This window comes from Vigna umbellata, chromosome 9 (genome assembly GCF_029865625.1).
Source record: "Vigna umbellata cultivar VRB3 chromosome 9, Vumbellata_1.0, whole genome shotgun sequence".
Lineage (NCBI taxonomy): Eukaryota > Viridiplantae > Streptophyta > Magnoliopsida > Fabales > Fabaceae > Vigna > Vigna umbellata.
This window is the reverse complement of record NC_142173.1, coordinates 47,758,436-47,774,293: the sequence shown is the minus strand read 5'-3', so window position 1 is coordinate 47,774,293 and position 15,858 is coordinate 47,758,436. Positions and strand designations below refer to the sequence as shown.

The window sequence follows — 15,858 nt, the reverse complement described above, 5'->3', positions numbered from 1 at the left end:
TGTAAACGATTACCCGAGACAAAACTGGATTTTGTACAGAAAGTCCAACACAGGTACTCAGTCAGGTGAACTGGGGTCACCATTGGCCAAAAAGGTGAGTTTTAAGCACTTTTGCACTTTTCTTAGGCTGGTCCTGGTGTTTCAGTGGTGGGAAGTGATCTTTTGGCACCCCATGATGGAGGAAAAAAACAATGTTTATGAGATGAGAAACTTGGGTGAGATAACATGCTGTCAACTTTGACCTTTGCTGGCTATTTTACTGATAACTTTTCCCACCGACCTCCAAATGATGTGATTCTTTTTTTATTAGAAACTAGACTCAAAAATCTTTCCAATGACTACTAATTTGTATTTTTTGGACATCTGAGTTGGTACAGTTTATTCTTTCAAGTTAGCGTTCCATATATTTTTGACAACTCTGACCTTTGCTTGTTCTTTTGCTCATAACTTTCTCCACCGAACTCCAAATGAGTTGACTCTTGTTTTGTTGGAATCTATACTCAAAGACCTTTCAAATTATGCCTTAGAAATCATGTTTACACCTTTTTTGACACTGTAATCGATTACAAGGACACTGTAAACGATTACCCGTGACAAAACTGGATTTTGTACAGAAAGTCCAACACAGGTACTCAGTCAGGTGAACTGGGGTCACCATTGGCCAAAAAGGTGAGTTTTAAGCACTTTTGCACTTTTCTTATGCTGGTCCTGGTGTTTCAGTGGTGGAAAGTGATGTTTTGGCACCCAACACAGGTACTCAGTCAGGTGAACTGGGGTCACCATTGGCCAAAAAGGTGAGTTTCAAGCACTTTTGCACTTTTCTTAGGCTGGTCCTGGTGTTTCAGTGGTGGGAAGTGATCTTTTGGCACCCCATGATGGAGGAAAAAAACAATGTTTATGAGATGAGCAACTTGGGTGAGATAACATGCTGTCAACTTTGACCTTTGCTGGCTATTTTACTGATAACTTTTCCCACCGACCTCCAAATGATGTGATTCTTTTTTTATTAGAAACTAGACTCAAAAATCTTTCCAATGACTACTAATTTGTATTTTTTGGACATCTGAGTTGGTACAGTTTATTCTTTCAAGTTCTGCGACCTTCTTCACCTCAGAAAACAACAATAGTTACTCAACATAGGGCACCCACTTCACACCAACCAAACAACGAAGGCCACCCCCACCTCAGTTCACCTCTTTAACCTCTGCTACTAGCTACCTATAAAAAAAACCCTAATTAGTTTATTTCCCAAATTTAAAAATGTAACCCCATTTCAAATTCCCAATTGAGCCTGCTCTGCCACGTCAACTCACTTATGCCACCTCATTGCCACGATTGAACAAATCACATACAGAGTCAGAAAAACGTTATCAATTATAACGGCGTTTGTAACATCCCAATTATATAATAACCAATATTATATAATAAAGACGTCAGCATTCAAATATAGAGAACAGTCAGAATATGACGTGTAATTTAATTGTTAAATTACAATCATCCAAATAAAATGAGCGAAAATTTAAACTTGAACAGTTGAAAGGATTGAGCACTGCAAGTGTTCAATCCGGAAATTTTTAGGAAGACTACTCTGCAACATCAGCAACCTCTAGCTCTTGATCCAAAGGACTCTCCTCGACAGCATCTGCTCCCATCCAAGTGGATGATCATCGCCAAAGAAACATACCCAAACAGCACATAACACAAACAATGCAAGGGTGAGCTAGATATAAAAAGCATGTTATACATACAGCACAGTTAATTCATGCAATCATTCATAGATTCATATAAAAGAACAATTAAAGCATACTCATTGATCCATATCTCACATACTTCCGGGACATGTAAACATTCATCCAAACATGGTAAACTGACATCACAAGACTTGTTACTTTATACCCCGACTTGTTCCTTTATAGACCGACTCGTCCGGACTAGAATGATTACCGAGCTATGGCGAGTCTTGCACTCGTGGTGGCTTTATGAAATTTGGGCACTCCCGCCCTGGCACTACCGCCTTATGAAACTTGGGCACTCCCGCCCTGGCACTACCGCCTGGTGAAACTTTGGGCACTCCCGCCCGGTGGAACTCTGGGCACTCCCGCCCGGTGGAACTCTGGGCACTCCCGCCCGGCCACAATCACGAGGTTAATCCGTTATTACTCACCTTGGATCATATGGAAGCATCCAAGACTAGGACCTCCTGCTACTCCTCACCACATGTTCAATCCTCTCTACATGAGAAGAAAGATCATTGGAGATTCAGGATGACCCCCAAAACTGAGCTATCATGTAATCATTCTATACAACCCCCAAAACACCACCATGTATCCTCTCCTTGAGGATCATGGAATTACGTCCATGAATCATACTGTTACTTTGAACCTTAACCCAAGTCATGAATAACCAGATACCACCATATTTTCACAACAAATCCAACATATCTCATACATTCACATATTTTCAAATAAATCACGTCACAGACAATATTCCAACCATTGGTATACATAATCCAACTCAAGACCAAAGGAACTTAGAACCCATTACCATTTGCAGACCATTAGATGGACGAACACTATTCACCAAGCGTTATAAGCCGAACGCCACTATGCCAATTGGACGGACGCTAACAAAAACTGACCGAACGCTAAAACCGAACGCCTGGACACAATTAGGCCGAACGCTAAACCGAACGTCATATTGGATTCAACACTATTTGGCCGAACGCCAAAATCGAACGCCTGAACACAATTAGACCGAACGTCAAAACCGAACGTCTCACTGGATTCAACACTATTTGGCCGAACGCTATGAGATCAACAGGCCGAACGCTAAGAATTTCTAATCCCATAATAATAATACCGAACGCTCAAGATTCAAACTTAATACTATCAAATAAAGGCCGAACGCTTATTTATTCATAAAAACCGAACGTTCAAGATTCAAATCCAAGAATACCAACCTGAGGCCGAACGTTAACAATCATATCCATGAACGAACGCTTATGATTTGAAACTTAGAGTCTAAATTGAACTCGAACGCTCCCAACAAAACCGAGACCGGACGTTCACCATCAGAACAAAACAAAGGCCGAACGTTAATCAAGCCAAGACCGAACGCTCATAATATCTCATTAAAACCGAACGTTCATTTACTAATACAGAAATGAGACCGAACGCTACAGTCACGAACTAACCATAACGGACGTTCAAGATTCAAGCCTGATAATACTAAATTATATCGAACGCTATAGTTACCAAATTAACAACGAACGTTCACGATTTACACTTATACATACCCATTTAACAACGAACACTCAGGCCCCATTTATACTCAGACGAACGCTCAAAATCCATTACACACATAGACGAACGCTCTAAATCCATTATACATTTAGACGAACGCTCAAAGGAGGATTTGGACGAACGCTCATTCATTATTAAGGGCGTACGCTACACGAACGCTACACTCAGAATTTACGAACGCGAACGCTCATCAAACTTAATACCAAACGCTCAACATATTTTGGCCGACGAGTCATTTTGGACGAACGCTAACGTTCGCTAACCACAAAACCGAACGCTCTTATCGAATGGGACGAACGTCCCATTTTCACTCACCAAATTGAACGTACGCGCGTTTCTGCAGAATTCTGCAGAATTCGCACCAGGTTTTCCAGAACCCAGAAAACCCCAAATTTTTCATCCCCAACTTCCCAGATTTGCATTAAACATAGTATATATCAACAATCAAACAAAAGATTTAGCTCCCCTTACCTCTTGAAGACTTTCTTTGTAAAATTTGTGATCCATCTTCCTCCAAACGTGCAGATCAAGATCTCTTTGCATCCTCCACAATTCTTCGCTTCCTCTCCCAGATCTTACTGCAAAAGACTCCATTCTCACCAGATGCCCATCCCAGCTCCTCCTCTCAGCCCTTCCAAAGTTGGTACAGCTTCCCATGGTGTTCTTTGGACGGCTGGAAATGGAGGAAGGAAGGGTTCCTCCCTCTGTTGCTCTCTCCCTCTCGCCCTCTCACATGCCAATAATGAGAGCCTCCCTTTTTTTTTTCTCTTTTGCAAAGCCTCCCCCGTAAAATGCCACCCCCTCTCCTTTTCTCCTTCCCTCATTATTGCATTCCAATAATGCCAAAGGTGGGTGACCACCGTGTCCCCACCACCAAGAAAATGAAGTCCTTACATTCTCCCCAACAACAAAAATTTTCGTCCTCGAAAATTGAACTTACCGGAACAAGTCGAGATAATTTTCTCTTTGTTCAATCCATCTGTTAACATAACCTTACCTCTAGCTTGCCACTATAATTCAAAACCACAGTTTAAATAGTCTCCTTCGCCCATTGACCACTCTTCCCATTCCAAAGCCATTACTACTTTCTCACTTTAAAGTTGATCCTGTAGCTTGCAACCGAAGGTTCACTTATCTTCCTTGCCTGATACATGTTTCTTTCACACATAAACTCACTTCTGACTCTTGAAGATTACTAAACACTCCTAACTCATGACAACACCAATACTGTTTCAAAGAACTCGTCCCTCACTAAACTACTAATCCACAATTTTGAAAGCTCTTCATGCATACCTATTACTGACAATAACATGCTCAACATCATCTGCTGCGCTACTCTGCTCCTCATACTTCCTTACTCACCAATTTACTTAAAAATGACACTTCCTTCATGACAACTGTAACCAGCAAAAGATCACCCTCGAAGAACCTTTCTCAGAACTTTTATGGCCTTACCAAAACTCTGAGAACTCTCCCTTTGCATAATAGCCTTGTCATTCCATTTCCCCAACACTGCTTTCTACTCCACAAAACGACCATGCCCAAAATCACTCCTGATTTAAAACTTATACTAGACTATACCAACATATCCTCTATTTCTCTTCTGCGATTCTTCAACCTTGTAGTTCTCCCTATGATTATACTGAGCCCATATATTTATTGCTCTAACTCAATCCTCCATCTTCCTCTTGCACTACACGACTTAAACAGAAACCACCCAAAAATTTCGGACGTAGGTGTTGCCTAAGACCCCACTCCAAAGTGAATTCCACTTCTTCAAGTTATAAAATCCCATACTTGTTGCAGAAAAAACCAATCAAAACCCTTCCCTTGAATCACACCTCAAACTTAGGAAAGAACAACATCATCTCTTCTTCATTTACAATTTGCAGACATCTCGAATTCTCATAACACTTGCTTCGATCTTTCGCTTAACTACACTTGATGCACCACCTTCGTTCTCCTTCCTTGTCAAGGAACCACTCCATATAAACTTCAAACTTGAGCTCTTAGATTAACTCCACAAACGCCACATCACTCATACTTCTTCTTGTACTTATCCCGTCCAAATTAACTTAAAACCTTCTTCTTCAAGGATTGTCCTCTTCAACTCGGAGTCGTCAAAATACAAACCCTATCTTTAATCCTCTAAACCTCAAGATACTCTTAACCAATAATACCAATCCTCTGACCTTATCTGAACTTACTAACTTACTGCCTTCTACATTCCATCATTCAATATCCACTTCTCTCTTGATCAAACTTCAGCCGAACACTAAACATCACCATAAAACCATATCCAAAGAAAATTAACTCTATCACAACATGCAACTTCATAACTCTAAACATCTCAATCCAACCCAAACTTCTCTGATCATTCTCGATACCCTCTTTAGCAACTTATACTACAACCACCCTTTATCATCTGTTCTAAAACCTTTCTTCTCCTTAACATATAGTTGAGCCAACTTTGTCATAGACATTCTCAAATCAATTGCCAAGAAGTGAGCACTCTTGGTCAATCGGTCCACTATTATCCATATTGCATCATGCTTCCGAATAGTGCGTGGCAAATGGGTAACGAAGTCCATCGCGATGTTATCCCATTTCCACTCTGGAATCTCCAACGGTTGCAACAAACCTCCAGGTCTTTAATGTTTCTACTTTTGCCTTTTGACAAATTAAGCAAGAAGCCACAAACTGTGCTACTGTCCCTCTGCATACCCGACCACCAGAAGGACTTCTTGAGATCTTGATACATCTTCGTCATACCTGGATGCATGCTAAAATGGCTTTTGTGACCTTCTTCCATGATTAACTTCTTCAATCCTGAGCTGCTAGGGATACATACTCGGCCTTTGAATCTCAAAATACCGTCGGTCCCCTAAGGACAAAAATCTTTTCCTTGTTCAGTTCCAATCAAACTAGCTGACGTCTCGAGTTCAATATCCTTCGACTGCTCTTCTTTAACATTCCTCAACAAGTCATTGGATACCACCAAATTACTGCATCTGATGCCTGTCAGCTTCAAATTCTACTTGTAACCTCAAATCTCTGAAACTTACTACCAGCTCTAATTCTCTGATCATCAATGAAGACATATGTACTAGCCTTTCTGCTCAATGCATCTGCCACTACATTGGCTTTCCCGAGGATGGTATAAAAGATCAAAGTCATAATCCTTAAGGAACTCCATCCATCTCCTTTGCCTCATGTTAAGCTCCTTCTGATCAAAGAGATATCTCAGGCTCTTATGATCACTGAACACCTGAAATTGCGCACCATACAGGTAGTGTCTCCAATTCTTCAAGGCAAAAACTACAGCTGCCAACTCCAAGTCATGAGTAGGGTTATTTCTTCTCATGAACCTTGAGTTGTCTTGATGCATACGCCACTACCTTCTTCTCCTGCGCCGCATGATTTGGAACTTGAGTCGCTTCCACAGGTGATAACGCTAAGAAGCAACCATCATCATCTAGGAGGTCTTGTCTCAAGACACTGATTGACAGAGACATACCTTCGTCTTCATCATTTGAAACCTTTCATCTTAGCCTATGCTCAAACCTTTCTTCTGTGTGAACTACTAATCTTGAAACATCCAACTAAACTTGACTCTGAATCATCCACTTGTTGAGAAAACTTGATCATCTCCTTCAAATTTTTCACTTAAGACCCTAACAATACATCATTCTTCTTCAAGGACCTCATGTTCTGCCTTATCTGACTGCCTCTCGAAATATTCTCCTTCTACTTCCTTCTTGATACTTGTTCCCCTTAATCCACTATAGAATTTCCTATTCCTTTCTTAACTTAAACTTTAGGTCATCCACCACCTGCTTATTCAGATTCCAACCATCACTAATACCTAGATTCATGTTACCAATCTCTCGTAACGTCACCCCATTTCTCGCCCACACTTCCCTTTCTTCTGACTGCTGACGTCACTGATATACTAAACCCAACTCATTTTTCAAACCTTGTTACAACCATGCTTATCCAAAGCTTTTCTAAATCTAACCTCTAAACTTCTTGCGAACGTACGATATAAGATCTTCTGACTTTGTTTTTCTTGAAATTTTCTTCACCCATAACATTACTTCTAAACTCCAATATCTTCACTCGTCCTCTGAAGCTTAACTTTTAGTCTTCTAACTCCTATCTTCGAGACAAGAACTTGTCTCAAAGGCTTAAACCAATTCCAATAAAGGTATACAACTCAAGTTGCCCTTGAATATGCATTCCTCTACTACTATCGAGCACAATACACTACCACAAAAGCAAGAGCAAGACAGGAATTACTACAGGAAACAACACTAAAACTCTAACTCATTCTTACCTCAAACCTTCAGATTTAAGAAAGGAAAACCATCTATGGTAAAAGTCATGAGTGTGCACCCTCATTACTCTTATCAAGACGTTTTCTATTCTTAAAACTTCTAGTTAGATATACCTTACTATATAGACTTGAAAGAAATGGTAAATCATACCATCTACCCTCAAGTCCTCACAGAGAAGACACGGCAAACCCATAACACAAAGGTCATCCTAAGGACGAACTGCTCTGATACCATTAATGTAACATCCCAATTATATAATAACCAATATTATATAATAAAGACGTCAGCATTCAAATATAGAGAACAGTCAGAATATGACGTGTAATTTAATTGTTAAATTACAATCATCCAAATAAAATGAGCGAAAATTTAAACTTGAACAGTTGAAAGGATTGAGCACTGCAAGTGTTCAATCCGGAAATTTTTAGGAAGACTACTCTGCAACATCAGCAACCTCTAGCTCTTGATCCAAAGGACTCTCCTCGACAGCATCTGCTCCCATCCAAGTGGATGATCATCGCCAAAGAAACATACCCAAACAGCACATAACACAAACAATGCAAGGGTGAGCTAGATATAAAAAGCATGTTATACATACAGCACAGTTAATTCATGCAATCATTCATAGATTCATATAAAAGAACAATTAAAGCATACTCATTGATCCATATCTCACATACTTCCGGGACATGTAAACATTCATCCAAACATGGTAAACTGACATCACAAGACTTGTTACTTTATACCCCGACTTGTTCCTTTATAGACCGACTCGTCCGGACTAGAATGATTACCGAGCTATGGCGAGTCTTGCACTCGTGGTGGCTTTATGAAATTTGGGCACTCCCGCCCTGGCACTACCGCCTTATGAAACTTGGGCACTCCCGCCCTGGCACTACCGCCTGGTGAAACTTTGGGCACTCCCGCCCGGTGGAACTCTGGGCACTCCCGCCCGGTGGAACTCTGGGCACTCCCGCCCGGCCACAATCACGAGGTTAATCCGTTATTACTCACCTTGGATCATATGGAAGCATCCAAGACTAGGACCTCCTGCTACTCCTCACCACATGTTCAATCCTCTCTACATGAGAAGAAAGATCATTGGAGATTCAGGATGACCCCCAAAACTGAGCTATCATGTAATCATTCTATACAACCCCCAAAACACCACCATGTATCCTCTCCTTGAGGATCATGGAATTACGTCCATGAATCATACTGTTACTTTGAACCTTAACCCAAGTCATGAATAACCAGATACCACCATATTTTCACAACAAATCCAACATATCTCATACATTCACATATTTTCAAATAAATCACGTCACAGACAATATTCCAACCATTGGTATACATAATCCAACTCAAGACCAAAGGAACTTAGAACCCATTACCATTTGCAGACCATTAGATGGACGAACACTATTCACCAAGCGTTATAAGCCGAACGCCACTATGCCAATTGGACGGACGCTAACAAAAACTGACCGAACGCTAAAACCGAACGCCTGGACACAATTAGGCCGAACGCTAAACCGAACGTCATATTGGATTCAACACTATTTGGCCGAACGCCAAAATCGAACGCCTGAACACAATTAGACCGAACGTCAAAACCGAACGTCTCACTGGATTCAACACTATTTGGCCGAACGCTATGAGATCAACAGGCCGAACGCTAAGAATTTCTAATCCCATAATAATAATACCGAACGCTCAAGATTCAAACTTAATACTATCAAATAAAGGCCGAACGCTTATTTATACATAAAAACCGAACGTTCAAGATTCAAATCCAAGAATACCAACCTGAGGCCGAACGTTAACAATCATATCCATGAACGAACGCTTATGATTTGAAACTTAGAGTCTAAATTGAACTCGAACGCTCCCAACAAAACCGAGACCGGACGTTCACCATCAGAACAAAACAAAGGCCGAACGTTAATCAAGCCAAGACCGAACGCTCATAATATCTCATTAAAACCGAACGTTCATTTACTAATACAGAAATGAGACCGAACGCTACAGTCACGAACTAACCATAACGGACGTTCAAGATTCAAGCCTGATAATACTAAATTATATCGAACGCTATAGTTACCAAATTAACAACGAACGTTCACGATTTACACTTATACATACCCATTTAACAACGAACACTCAGGCCCCATTTATACTCAGACGAACGCTCAAAATCCATTACACACATAGACGAACGCTCTAAATCCATTATACATTTAGACGAACGCTCAAAGGAGGATTTGGACGAACGCTCATTCATTATTAAGGGCGTACGCTACACGAACGCTACACTCAGAATTTACGAACGCGAACGCTCATCAAACTTAATACCAAACGCTCAACATATTTTGGCCGACGAGTCATTTTGGACGAACGCTAACGTTCGCTAACCACAAAACCGAACGCTCTTATCGAATGGGACGAACGTCCCATTTTCACTCACCAAATTGAACGTACGCGCGTTTCTGCAGAATTCTGCAGAATTCGCACCAGGTTTTCCAGAACCCAGAAAACCCCAAATTTTTCATCCCCAACTTCCCAGATTTGCATTAAACATAGTATATATCAACAATCAAACAAAAGATTTAGCTCCCCTTACCTCTTGAAGACTTTCTTTGTAAAATTTGTGATCCATCTTCCTCCAAACGTGCAGATCAAGATCTCTTTGCATCCTCCACAATTCTTCGCTTCCTCTCCCAGATCTTACTGCAAAAGACTCCATTCTCACCAGATGCCCATCCCAGCTCCTCCTCTCAGCCCTTCCAAAGTTGGTACAGCTTCCCATGGTGTTCTTTGGACGGCTGGAAATGGAGGAAGGAAGGGTTCCTCCCTCTGTTGCTCTCTCCCTCTCGCCCTCTCACATGCCAATAATGAGAGCCTCCCTTTTTTTTTTCTCTTTTGCAAAGCCTCCCCCGTAAAATGCCACCCCCTCTCCTTTTCTCCTTCCCTCATTATTGCATTCCAATAATGCCAAAGGTGGGTGACCACCGTGTCCCCACCACCAAGAAAATGAAGTCCTTACAGCGTTAAGTGGGTAGGATTCAATTGATACAAACTTCAAAACATTGGTATCAAATGCCTACATTTTTAAAACCGGGTACTAAACAGCAAATTACCTCCGAACATGGGGACTAAGTAGGTAATTAAGCCTTATTGTTATTATTATTTTTGTATTATTCTAGTTTTATTTACATATATTATCTTATTTTTCTTCATATATATGCAAATATATTTTTCTTACACTTTTATTATTTTATTTTTATTTTATTTTATTTTCATCTTCAATTTTACCTATTTAAAGTTTATTTTTGTGAGAACCTGATTTAATTAGCACACAAATCCATTCTCTGATCATCATTTATTGCACCGTGCCACGTCAAAACCCACTCACTTCCACTCTGCATGCGCCTGCCAAGTGTCAAGGCTGGAACCTTTGGAAATTTGTAGTGGAAGACAAGTGGCATCCGTGAATTGGACACTCGTCTTACGAGAGAAGAGAATTGATTTTCTGAAAAACCTTCTCTCCATTCACGCATACACCTTTCTTCTTCCTCTGAACCAAACGTTTCAAATTCTCCAGCTTCTCTCTAAACCATTTTCATCTTCTCTCTAAGATAACTCACCGTTATTCTCTCCAATCTCATTTCAGACACCGTAGAAACATTCTCTGCACCGTGAGCATCATTTTGATCCGAACAGAACTGAGAACTGAACTGGTAAGTTCTCGTCTCTGCACCTTCATCTATTTAGTTCATGCGAACCAGATTCTGGTTGCATGCATGAGTTATAGGTCTGAACTTTGTGTCATTTTTGGTATCTTAGATTTAGTGAAAAATCGTGGGGTGACTCGTTGAGTAGAAAGCCGTGAGAGCACTAGAGAAATCATTAAGCAATTGGAAGTACACTACTGAACCAGGTAAGGGAAGCTTCAGTAATTTAATACTGGTTTGATGTCTATGACAGTAATGAAGTGTACTGGTTATCTAAAAGGTATGAAATATATGAATTTTGATTGTGCCTGAATAAGCATGATTGCCCTGGATGTATATTATGAATGTTGTTTGAATCGTATGCAGAGAATGAGATGTATGATTTGGAATATGATTGAATTTCTGCATGATTTGGAATGATAATACTTGGAACTGGATGTTGATGATGATATGTTTGAAACTGGAAAATGGAAGATTCTGTATTGAGGAAATGATGATATGAATTCTGTAATGTATGAGATTTGTGTTAAAAATAAATTCTAAGTTAGGGATCGTATGAAAATTTTGAAGTTAATGTGAATGAAAAATCTGGAAATCTGATCTTTTCTGATTGATGATGTACGCTCGTCATCGAACGGTCTTATACCGTTCGGTTTCCCTGGAAAATAACTTAGAATAAGAATTCTTTCATTTGGAGAGGATTCTGATTGAGAACGAGCGTTAATTGTGTGAAGAGCTAGTTTTGAGCGTTCGGCTCAGCTTAGCGTATCCAACCATTTAAAATAAATTGAAGAGTATTTAGAACGCTCTGTTTTGTTTACCAGCGTTCGTCATAAGTAGCGCTTAGTATTATACTGAGTGTTCGTCCAAATGAGCTCTCGGTCTTAGATCGAGCGTTCGTCCTAATTCGCGTTCGGTTTAATACCGAACGTTCGTTCTAATGGAGCGTTCGTTCTATTTGGTGCTCGGTCATTGACTTAGCGTTCGTCCTAAGCAGGGTTCGGTTCTATAACTGAACGCTCGTCCTTATCATTGCTTCGTGAGCGAACGTAACTAGCGTTCGTCCAAATTCTTAATTTACGTTCGGTCATTGACTGGCAGTGTTTGCTTCCGAATTTAATAATACTCTGATTCTTTATTTAAATATATTTAAAATCTATTTATCCTTTTGATTCAACCTAAAGTCTTTATACTTAGAAGTTTCCTAAGTATTATTCTGATCTTGTAGTCTCAATCTCAATTAAATTATTAAGTGTTCTTAACGTCCGTGAATGGATAAGGGTTCGTTTCTTTTGTTCAGGAACGAGGTTGCAGTGTACTGTAATTCGTTCGTCTTTGTTTATTAAAAGATGGACGTTCTTTAAATTAAGAGAGTGGAACATAGAATGAAATGTGAATAAGAGAACTGGTTAATATGTGCGAATGGTATTTGAATGAACTTTATTGAAGTGAATTGTGAATGAGCGTTCCAAGGAGGAACGTCTCCATGATGTGAATGTTAGAAGTTATGTAGTATGACCATGGTAAAGCTGCTGATGGCTGTTCATCCTGATATTCCGTGAGTGCTCATCCTCATGTAGAGGGGAGTAGGTCATGCGTGGGAATGGCAGGAGACCCTAGTCCTACTGAGTACTTTGGACTGATAGGGTTAACCTCGGGTGGCAGCTGTTGAGGGCATCCCAGTTACTACACCACCCGGGTGCAAGAACGCCTGTAGATACATGGCTTCATACAGTCCGGACAGTCGTCATTTATGAGAATTTGGATGAGTTATATTATGCTTTGTGTATGTACTGTTATTGATTTGTACGATTGATTTTATATGTTAAAGTTTATGTTGGTGATATGAATTAAATTACTTAAGCTTACCCTTGCAATTTCCTTGTGTTGTCTACTGTTTTTGTATGTCCGTCTTGTCAATGCAATGATCATCCGTTGTGGATGTGAGCAGATGGTGAGGCACCCCTTGAAGCAATGCTGGAAGAAGAAAATTTGGAGGATGCCAACTTGGTAGAAGTAGAGGTTAAAGCCGAACAGTAGAGTGTTCGTTCTTTAGGAATTGCTAGCTTTTATGTGCTGTATTTTGAGACGTTCGGTTATTTATTTTGTAAGGCCGTTCGTCCAGATTTGTGAAGCCTGGTAGTTAGAAAACTGAACGCTGTGTAACTTTGTACGTTCGGTTTTTATTTTGAGTAGCTGTTGTAAATATTAAGACTGCACTGTAATTTCTGTAAATGTGATTAGTTCTGATTAATAGTAATTACTATTTCTTGGGATGTTACAATTTTGCTTAATATAATTAATACGGTTTTTTTTAAAAAAAAAATTAAATAAAAAAATATAATAAAAAAAAAATAAAAGAAGAAAATTATGAGAAAGGAGAGAATGTTTTCGGATTGGGGGACAAAAAAAAAACAGTACGTATGTTGGAGAGTGAGGGGCAGAAAACCGTTTCTGCAGGTAAGGACGCGGGGTGATGGCAGGGCATACGGAATTGGGTACGGTTGGATTTGGGGGTATACAAATCGCACAAAAGGCACAGGGGGAGTAGGAGGTAAGGGAGAAAAATAAGGAAAAAAGGAGGATTTCACACAGCTTCTGGGGTTTTCATCTTCGATCATCATCCAGCCGTAAGGGCATCCACCATTTGACAAAGGCCAGCGGATACACGTAGCTAGCAGCAGCCAGTAGAGCTCCGAGAGGTAAGCACCTTGCTCACTTCACTTGGGTGGTCATATACGCTTACTGCATTATACTGCCTTTTATGCTTATTTCGTTTTGCTTGAGTATGTCTGTGGTGAGTCTTCCACATTCTCCTTCCTAGATTCTTATTGCACACTTTCATCCCTTTCCCCTGACCACAACCTGCATGGTGAAGCTAAAAAAAAAAAAAAAAAAAAAAAACCTTTTGCAGTCAATCCGTTTCATAACCACCGAGCATCACGAGCTCTCCCATTTTCCATAGGCTTCCACGCCTCTGCCCATTTCCAACCATCAACATTGAAATTGAAACAGTAAACAGGATACTCACAAAGAAACGTTTTTCGAACGTTCGTCATCTACCTTTTTCGAACGCACATTAAGCCCATTTTCGAGCTCTCCCATTTTCCATAAATAAACGCACATTAAGCCTTTTTCGAACGTTCGTCATCTACCTCCTCACCGAACGTCCGTCCGGCCACTTCTTGGACGGACCGTTTGGTGGCCATCACCCCAACGAACGCTCGTCCACAACGAACGCTCGTCCCCAACGAGCGCTCGTCATTCAGCCCATTTCCCAGCATCCGTTCGTCATCGCCCAACGAACGCTCGTCCCCACGAGCGCTCGTCATTCACCCCATTCCCAGCGAACGTTCGTCATCTACCTCCTCACCGAACGTCCGTCCAGCCACTTCTTGGACAGACCGTTTGGTGACCATCACCCCAACGAACGCTCGTCCCCAACGAACGCTCGTCCCCAACGACCGCTCGTCATTCAGCCCATTTCCCAGATTCCGTTCGTCATTGCACAACGAACGCTCGTCCTCAACGAGCGCTCGTCTTTCAGCCCTTTTCCCAGCGAACGTTCGTTATCTACCTCCTCACCGAACGTCCGTCCGGCCACTTCTTGGACGGACCGTTTGGTGACCATCACCCCAACGAACGCTCGTCCCCGACGAACGGTCGCCCCAACGAGCGCTCGTCATTCAGCCCATTTCCCAGCATCCGTTCGTCATCGCCCATCGAACGCTCGTCCCCAACGAGCGCTCGTCATTAAGCCCCTTTCCCAGCGAACGTTCGTCATCTACCTCCTCACCGAACGTCCGCCCGGCCACTTGGACGGACCATTTGGTGACCATCACCCAACGAACTCTCGTCCCCCAACGAACGCTCGTCATTCAGCCCGTTTCCCAGCGTCCCATCCCCAATTCCCAACGAACGCTCGTACACAACGAACGCTCGTCCCCAACAAGCGCTCGTCATTCAGCCTATTTCCCAGCATCCGTTCGTCATCCCGCCCAATCTTCCCAAAGAACGCTCGTGCCCAACGAGCGCCCGTCGACCAGCCTCCTCTTCTCAGCGTCCGTTCGTCACATCATCCAATGAACGCTCGTCATCTACCCTCCTGTACTCAACGTACGTCCGTCATATCACTCAACGAACGCTCGTCATCCAGGCTGTTTTTCTCAACGTACGTTCGTCGTATCACCCAACGAACGCTCGTCATCCAGGCTATTTTTCTCAACGTACGTTCGTCAACTCTCCCCAACGAGCGCTCGTGACTCTGAATCCTTTCGCAACGTACGTTCGGCGTTTACCATGGACCGCTCGTTAATCAAGCTTTTCGACTGACCGTTCGACCCCTTTTTTTATCTTTTTTTTTTTTATTTTGGCACCCCCATTTTGTTGTTTTTTTTTATTATTTATTTATTTATTTGGCTTTTTATTCATCTTAATTCATTTCATTTTATTTTATTTATTTCTTTTAAATATCCACTTATTTCA

The 15,858-nt window shown here is 41.3% G+C and overlaps 1 long non-coding RNA gene across 1 annotated transcript; it reads right to left on the bottom strand.

The window, feature by feature from the left end:
• Positions 1-1,353: 1,353 nt before the first annotated feature.
• LOC148193723 (uncharacterized) lies at positions 1,354-4,344 on the bottom strand. Its single transcript, XR_015781833.1, has 2 exons — positions 3,774-4,344; positions 1,354-1,642 (listed from the first exon to the last, which is right to left on the bottom strand). It is a non-coding gene; the product is annotated as an uncharacterized LOC148193723 (long non-coding RNA).
• Between the last annotated feature and the right edge of the window lie 11,514 nt (positions 4,345-15,858).